The sequence below is a fragment of the Schistocerca piceifrons genome, chromosome 2 (assembly GCF_021461385.2).
Source record: "Schistocerca piceifrons isolate TAMUIC-IGC-003096 chromosome 2, iqSchPice1.1, whole genome shotgun sequence".
In the NCBI taxonomy this organism is placed as follows: domain Eukaryota; kingdom Metazoa; phylum Arthropoda; class Insecta; order Orthoptera; family Acrididae; genus Schistocerca; species Schistocerca piceifrons.
In genome coordinates this window covers 878,210,639-878,219,259 of record NC_060139.1, presented here as the reverse complement: position 1 = coordinate 878,219,259, position 8,621 = coordinate 878,210,639, and positions in this window count along the sequence as shown.

The window sequence follows — 8,621 nt, the reverse complement described above, 5'->3', positions numbered from 1 at the left end:
TATACGTTTACTACCCGTAATAAACGCCGTCGGCTTCGTCGTTGTCGTCGTTGCCAGTCGCACGTTACCTTGTACACTTGTGATATACACTGCTGGCCATCAAACTTGCTACACCACGAAGATGACGTGCTACATACGCGAAATTTAACCGACAGAAATAAGATGCTGTGGTATATGCAAATGATTACCTTTTCAGAGCTTTCACACAAGGTTGGCACTGCTGGCTACACCTACAACATGCTGACATGAGGAATGTTTCCAACCGATTTCCCATACACAAACAGCAGTTGATCGGCGTTGCCTGGTGAAACGTTGTTGTGATGCCTCGTGTAAGGAGGAGAAATGCGTACCATCACGTTTCCGACTTTAATAAAGGTCGGATTGTAGCCCATCGCGACTGCGGTTTATCGTATGGCTACATTGCAGCTCGCGTTGGTCGAGATCCAATGACTGTTAGCAGAATATGGAATCGGTGGGTTCAGGAGGGTAATACGGAACGCCGTGCTGCATCCCAACGGCCTGGTATCACAAGCAGTCGAGATCAGAGGCATCTTATCCGTATGGCTGTAACGGATCGTGCTGCCACGTCTCGATCCATGAGTCAACAAAAAGATGGGGACGTTTGCAAGACAACAACCATCTGCACGAATAGATCAACGACGTTTGCAGCAGCATGGACTATCAGCGCGCAGACCATGGCTGCGGTTACCCTTGACACCGCATCGCAGACAGGAGCGCCTGCGATGGTGTACTCAATGACGAACCTGGGTGAACGAATGGAAAAACGTCATTTTTTCGGATGAATTCAGGTTCTGTTTACAGCATCATGATGGTCGCATCAGTGTTTGGCGACATCGCGTTGAACGAACATTGGAAGCGTGTATTCGTCATCGCCATACTGGCGTATCAGCCGACGTGATGGTATGTGGTGCCATTGGTTACTAGTCTTGGTCACCTCTTGTTGGCATTGACGGCACTTTGAACAGTGGAAGTTACATTTCAGTGGCTCTACCCTTCATTCGATCCCTGCAAAACCCTAAATTTCATCAGGATAATGCACGACCGCATGTTGCAGGTCCTGTACGGCCCTTTGTGGATACAGAAAATGTTCGACTGCTGCCCTGGCCAGCACATTCTCCAGATTTCTCGCCAATTGAAAAGGTCTGGTCAATGGTGGCCGAGCAACTGGCTCGTCACAATACGCCAGTCCCTACTTTTGATGAATTGTGGTATCGTGTTGAAGCTGCATGGATGGTTGTACCTGTACACACTATCCAAGCTCTGTTTGACTCAATGTCCAGGCGTATCAAGGCCGTTATTACGGCCAGAAGTGGTTGTTCTGGGTACTGATTTCTCAAGATCTATGCACCCAAATTACGTGAAAATGTAATCACATATCATTTCTAGTATAGTATATGTGTCCAATTAATACCCGTTTATCATCTGCATTTCTTCTTGGTATAGCAATTTTAATGGCCAGTAGTGTAACAACGATTCGTATCTAGAAATACGGAATGATAAAGACAACGTGGAGAAAATAAAACAATACAACCTGCCCAGTATTTGAGATATATCTCGATAGAAAGATCCCTGCTCTCTGCCTCATCACTGATGTCCTTAACTGAAAATGACCAGGCCTATTCGGAAAGTTGGGTAGGATCGGGAGCTAAATGGAAACCGCAGTGGACATCCGATTCAGCTTTTCACAGATGTGTTGGGCACTGTCTCTAGTACGCCCGTCGATCTCGTGACGTCCCTCTTTTCAATTCCGAGAGCACAGAGTTCACGTGAAGGTGCCTAGAAAATAGTGCCTCCCGCCAAGTATAAGGGCCTAGTGAGAGATTTCGCCTGATGTCATGCAGCCCACATAACACTAATGTCATGCGTCTCCTTTTTGATGACAGTTCTCCATTTTGGCACAGACAACGAGCTGCAGACCAGCATAGAGAATTCGCGGTAAGCACAGGCGGCTACCTTCTATGACGAGAGTATTGGAAAGTTGATACAATACTACGACAAATGTCAAAGTCGGAGAGGTGACTATGTAGAGAGGTAGCTGGAAGGTGTAGCAAACTGTTGTAAATAAAACATTTTCGATTTTCGCAATTGTTTCCATTTCGTGACCGATCGGACCTTACTTTCTGAATATCCCTTCTAATTTAGAACAAAATGTATTGATTGTTGTGACTGTATGGACTAGACAGTCTGATCTGGTGGTACATTCTGCGCTACATTCGTGCGGCTGCGTCTGGCGAAGGTCGAAAGTCTGCGGAGCTCACGCCTGCTTACTGTTGTATGGATGCGACAACGATATGAACTGTAAGTACAGTAAATGTGGTAAATAAGAAGACCGTAATGGGGTGTCATGATAGTCGACCAGTTCCGCTTGAAAAGTGGTAGACTAAGGAGCTTCCTGACCGCTCCGAAACAGCTGCATTTATTTATTTAGTATGCGTGGTGTTATTGTGTTTCGTGCGATGTTGTTCAACCGTGAGCTGGCGTTAATGCTCGTCTGAGTCCTAAGAAATTAGCCCACGTGGGTTAATCTACACTATGTCCCGTATGTTTCCCACAAAAAGACAGGCTGGAATTTAAGTTTGACAAGGATACAAGTTCCGTTCAAGCCAACTCTCTACAAGTACACCCTTGGCTAGTAGACACCACTGTATTAACCATTGATTAAGGTCAAAATCTGGAACAATACCGATTCTTCGTCAAGCTATCGAACCCTGTATTGAGGTAAAATACTACTGCTATAGTATCCATAAAAGGCTGAATTCCACTGCCGAAACGGAACGGAACGGTGAGTACTGTTGACATTTCGAATACTGACGTTGAATATGATAATGTCCGTAATTTCAGTCAGACTCCTGAAAGTGGAAAACTATTTTTTGTTAAAGGAACCTTGTTGCAGTACGGTGACGTCAGGAGTATTACGCACGAAACGTACCTATTCAGCTTACATTACAATGTTTTAGTAGAGTAAAGTAAGTTGAAATCAAATTAAGTTATATATTCCTTCGGATATTACGGTTCCCGGTTACAGGGTGTAAGAAAGGTATTAAGCAACAAGACTGTCGAAAACGGGTAACAGTACTCAGAACAGCCCTCCAGCAACGTTAACTGTTCCGCACATGGTCACTCAGAATCAAACAGTAGCCAGCACGCTACCAGGTCCCGCAGTTACCCAAACCAAGGAGGGTAGACAGAAATTCCCCAATTGCCTTGTAAAACGGAGGCGGATCGCAAACCCTTTAAATGTTTCTTACCTGTAGCAAGAAACAAGAGACGCAAGAACTGTGATGGAAGTAGCACTCTTTACTAAGCAATAAACTGGACCAGTTTAAAAAGACAGACTTAATAGAACGGAGAGTGACATACCTTTGGCCAGTAATACCGCCTGGAATCACACGACATAAGGCCAAAGTTCACAGCCCGAACAGCAGAATGTAGTGTCCCATTTATCGTGCGTACTGCAATCAAACCCTCAGTGGCAGGTACCACATCAAACTGAACAACACGCAACGCCAGTAGTAAACATACACAACAGGGAAGTGAGAGAGCGTCAGTAATCTGTGTCATGGCAATACGAGACAGAAGACAAACTCAGCAAAGCTGAAGCTATACACAACCAACCAGTTGTCATAAGTTCTTATTCTGAAAGTTTAAGAGTAAAATTATAGAAGAATTCATTTTTTAATTATTAAAAGTATAAGACTATAACAAGGGAAATATAAACAGTATAACACCCCTTGGCCCACACTTGCTGCCCGAAAAGAATGGAGGGAAGCGGCAATAAACGACCTGAAATCGAGAGTGTACAAGCAACAAATGCGAGAGTAAACGCAGGAACTCACAGAAATAGAAACACGATAAGGCGGGCAAACAAGACGCTGCGAAAGGGAAGCCGAAAGGAAAGTGAGTCAAAGAATTCTACAGAGAAAGTGACCAACCATGGGAGAACGAAATGAAGATGCAACCAAATGTAAAACGTAATAAGAAACAAAGTAAAGAATCGACGAAGATAACGAAAGCCAAGAAATTGACTCTGAAGTTGAAACAAAAATGGACTAGTGTTGAGAGAGTGAAGGCCCGTTATGCTTAAAATAAGCACTGTAAGTGCGTGAATCAAGAATATAAACTGCTGATCGTAAATTAGCAAGCTGAAACCTAACTTCAGACCAGTAAGACTACGGCAAACGAGGACGGGTTTGAGGCTGACGTACCCATTACTACTGGAAGTCATAACTTCCAACCTTGTCTTACCCGGTTTCCAATCGATAGTAAACGTATCCCACGAAGTAAATGCAGGCAAGGCTGTGGTGTCACCGCCAGACACCACACTTGCTAGGTGGTAGCCTTTAAATCGGCCGCGGTCCGTTAGTATACGTCGGACCCGAGTGTCGCCACTAACAGTGATTGCAGACCGAGCGCCCCAGTTGTACAGCCGACTTTACTAGCGACGGTTTACTGCCTACATGCGCTCTCATTTGCAGAGACGACAGTTTAGTATAGCCTTCAGCTACGTCATTTGCTACGACCTAGCAAGGCGCCATATTCAGTTACTATTGATATTAATATTGTGAATCATGTACCTTCAAGAGCGACGTTCATCATTAATGGATTAAAGTTAAGTATCAAAGTAATTACGTCCGCTTTCTGAACTCTAATTCCCTGTCATGTTCTAGACCTCACGTCAGTATAGTCCTCCCTCCTCATACCAGCCTGCGTGAGCTAAACGCGTGCATTTCGGCCTCCAATAGTAACCCGGTGTTGGCTCTTCAGCCAACACAACAAAGGCCATTTTGTTCATGAAGGCCTTCCCATAGCAGAAGAGGAAAAACTAGAATCCGTTGTAAATGTGTACGCATCTTTAAAAAAGACATCATCCAACGTCGTGATAGGAGGGGATTTTTATTGTGCTGTTCGCCAGAAAGATCAGAGGCCATATTTCAGTTACTGTAAAGAACTATACGACCTTGTTAAAAATTAGACTCATGAACAAGTGGAAATTGTTTCACGTTACTGATATGAAATTTACATTTTTTGCCCTCCGTATCAAGTACCTGCCTCGACAGATTTTTTGCAGCGTCTCACATAAGCGAACGTGTCATCTACCACTGTGCCTATGCCGTGACAGTAAATCTAGTTAAGCAGCCAACAAAACGGCTCAGAGGGATAGTGCATGCTAAATATTATACACTTCCAAACCACAGACTTTGATGAAGTCGTTAGAACAGCTTGCACCGTTTGTTTGCCCTCTATAATCATACACCGGACTAAAATTGAGTGCTGGACCACCGACGCTAAAAAAATTGAGATTATTTAATCACACACTATAGCCAGAAAGCGAATTGTCAAAAAGGGACAACAGAATTTTGTTACGCCGTCTTCAGAAAATTATATGAAATTCAATGATAGAAATGTATGAAAGCACAAATAAAGATGATAAAGGAAAAACTGATTAAAATTAAGCCAGACCACTAGACGCCTAAAACGTAAATCGAAAGTTAAATCTGTTAATGAAGCAGAAACAGATCGTAGTTCCACCTAATCAAAGCTCGTCCAGCCATGCACGTACTTTCATTAGAAAATTAAATACGACGAAAGGTGACCAATTTATTGCAAAAAAAAAAAAAAAAGCCGTCGTGCAAGAATTTCATTGTTACTATGACAACATGAACTCCGCGCACCCAACTGACAAAAGTCTGGCGTCTGAAATAATTCAGGTGCCAATTGCAGACGACACTGCAGAAGAAAGCGACGAAATCTTGGCGGACTTTGCAAGTGAAGAAATTTTATGATTAATCACCGAAGCCCAGCAAAAATATCCCTTCAAAAAAATGGCTCTAAGCACTATGGGACTTAACATCTATGTTCATCAGTCCCCTAGAACTTAGAACTACTTAAACCTAACTAACCTAAGGACATCACACAACACCCAGTCATCACGAGGCAGAGAAAAATATCCCTTCAGCCGGACGGTCTTCCTACAGCATTCTTTTTCAAATTCTTTTATATCATTGTGCCCATCCTTACGAAATCTTGAGAGGCACAGACTATCAGAAAAACTGAAATAAGGTAAAGTAGTCCAAGTACCAAAAACGCGAGGCCAACACATAAACTACAGCTTCCGGCATATAACACTGTTAAAATTTTGATTACAACATCATAACTAGGGCAATAAATACTGGAATGACGCTGATAGGTTGTAAGGTAATAAAAAATCACTGCCGCGCGAGGTAGCAGTGCGGTCTTAGGCGCCTTGTCACGGTTCGCGCGGCTCCCCTCGTCGGAGGTTCGAGTCCTCCCTCGGGCATGGGTGTGTGTGTTGCCAATATCGCAAGTTCGTTTAAGTAGTGTGTAGGCTTAGGGACCGATGACCTAACAAGAGAACCTCCCCATCGCAACCCCCTCAGATTTAGATATAAGTTGGCACAGTGGATAGGCCTTGAAAAACTGAACACAGGTCAATCGAGAAAACAGGAAGAAGTTGTGTGGAACTATGAAAAGAATAAGCAAAATATACAAACTGAGTAGTCTATGTGAAGATAGGCAACATCTGGAGAATGTGAGCTCACGAGCGCCGTGGTCCTGTGGTTAGCGTGAGTAACTGCGGAACGAGAGATCCTTCGTTCAAGTCATCCCTAGAGTATGAAGTTTACTTTATTTATTTTTGATCTGTCCGTTCGTTCACTGTAGTAAGTTTAGTGTCTGTGTTTTGCGACCGCACCGCAAAACCGTGAGATTGGTAGACGAAAGGACCTGCCTCTCCAATGGGAACCGAAAACATTTGATCGCAAGTTCATAGGTCAACCGATTCCTCCACAGGAAAACAAGTCTGATATATTCTTGTACACTTGGCGAATGGGTAAAAGGATTCTTCTACCTTGCCCGATTCAGGTTTTCTCGTGGATGTGATAATCACTCCCAAAAAAGTGATGAAAACATAAGAGTTTGTCACATAAACTGCAACAAATGAATGCAACAGTTAACAGTCGCACAGTTTTCCCTGTGCTCTGTCAAAACATATGTTTCTTTAGGTGGAGCGTCCCCATACTAAGGCGCAGTTACCTCGCATCGGACGGACGGACGGACGGACGGACGGACAGATAATAATTGTCTGAAAATAAAAAATTAAACTTTTCACTCAAGGGAAGACTTGAACCAAGGACCTCTCGCTCCGCAGTTGCCCACGCTAACTGTCTTTGATCTTGCCTGTCTCATGCATGGACTCCTCAGTTTGTATATTTTGCTTACTTTTTTCATAGTTCCACACAACTTCTTCCTGTTTTCTCGATTGATCTGTGTTCAGTTTTTCAAGGCCTATCCACTGTGCCAACTTATAACTAAATATGAGGGGGGTGCGATGGGGAGGTTCCCTTGTAAGTAGTTTGGTTCCATTAGACCTTAGTACAAATTTCCAAAAATTGCCTGTCACGTATCACATTTAGAAGCATCATGACCACAAACACATAAATCAGGGGCATAAAAGCCATCGCTGCATCAATCAAAACCACATGTTCGTCGACTTTCCTAAGACCTTCGATCTAGTCAGTCATTAGTACACGAAACGGATTGTTCTAGATTACAGAGCAGTTAAAGTGATCCGAAACATCATCACATGTATTACTCCAAGATTCTTTATCAACGGGCAAATGACGGAAGCAATCAACCTCAGCAGAGTGGTAGCATACAGCAGCACTCTTCCAATGTTGATCTTTGCGTGTTGGCTACTCTAAAAAGTGGAGTGTAAATTACCAGGTGTATCTGTATCAGGCGCAGCTTTGCACTAGGAAATTATAAAATGATGATGTCACCGGAGTCCTACGAGTGACGATGAAACACAAAGGTCCAAATGGAGATCAACATGTACACTAACATGTTTCCTGCGGTGTAGTCGCGCGGTCTTTGGCGCCTTGTCACGGTTCGCGCGGCTTCCTCCGTCGGACGTTCGAGTCCTACTTCAGGCATGGGTATGTCTGTTGTCCTTAGCGTAAGTTAGTTTAAGTTACATTAATTAGTGTGTACGCCTAGGGACCGATGACTGATGGTCCCACGCAACCTTAACCCAAAATTTCAAGGAATCTGTGAAGGATAAACAGTAAATTAACATGCGAAGGTTCCAATATCGAACAATACCATAGGCCCACAAAGTGGACAAAATAAAACGCTTCTCATCATCCCTAAAAATGCCCATTTAAAATGGCGGCAACAAAATTGGAAGGAAGTAACGAACAGTACACAGCGACTCGTAGTAGAAATAATCCGGCGAGCCGTGAACGTAACACGAAAAATCAAAACTGTTAACATATGCATCTTTTACAAAGCCTGCTACCAGAAACGAGTATTCTAAAATGATAATGAAAGGCGAAAAAGCCGGCCGCAATGGACGAGCGGTTCTAGGCGCTTCAGTCTGTAACCGCGTGACCGCTACGGTCACAGGTTCGAATCCTGCCTCAGGCAAGGATGTGTGTGACGTCCTTAGGTTAGTTACGTTTAAGTAGTTCTGAGTTTTTGGGGACTGATGACCCCAGATGTTAAGTCCCATAGTGCTCAGAGGCATTTACAGGCGAGAAAGATGATGCAACTAGCCAATAGATTTGTGTGGAAATGGAACT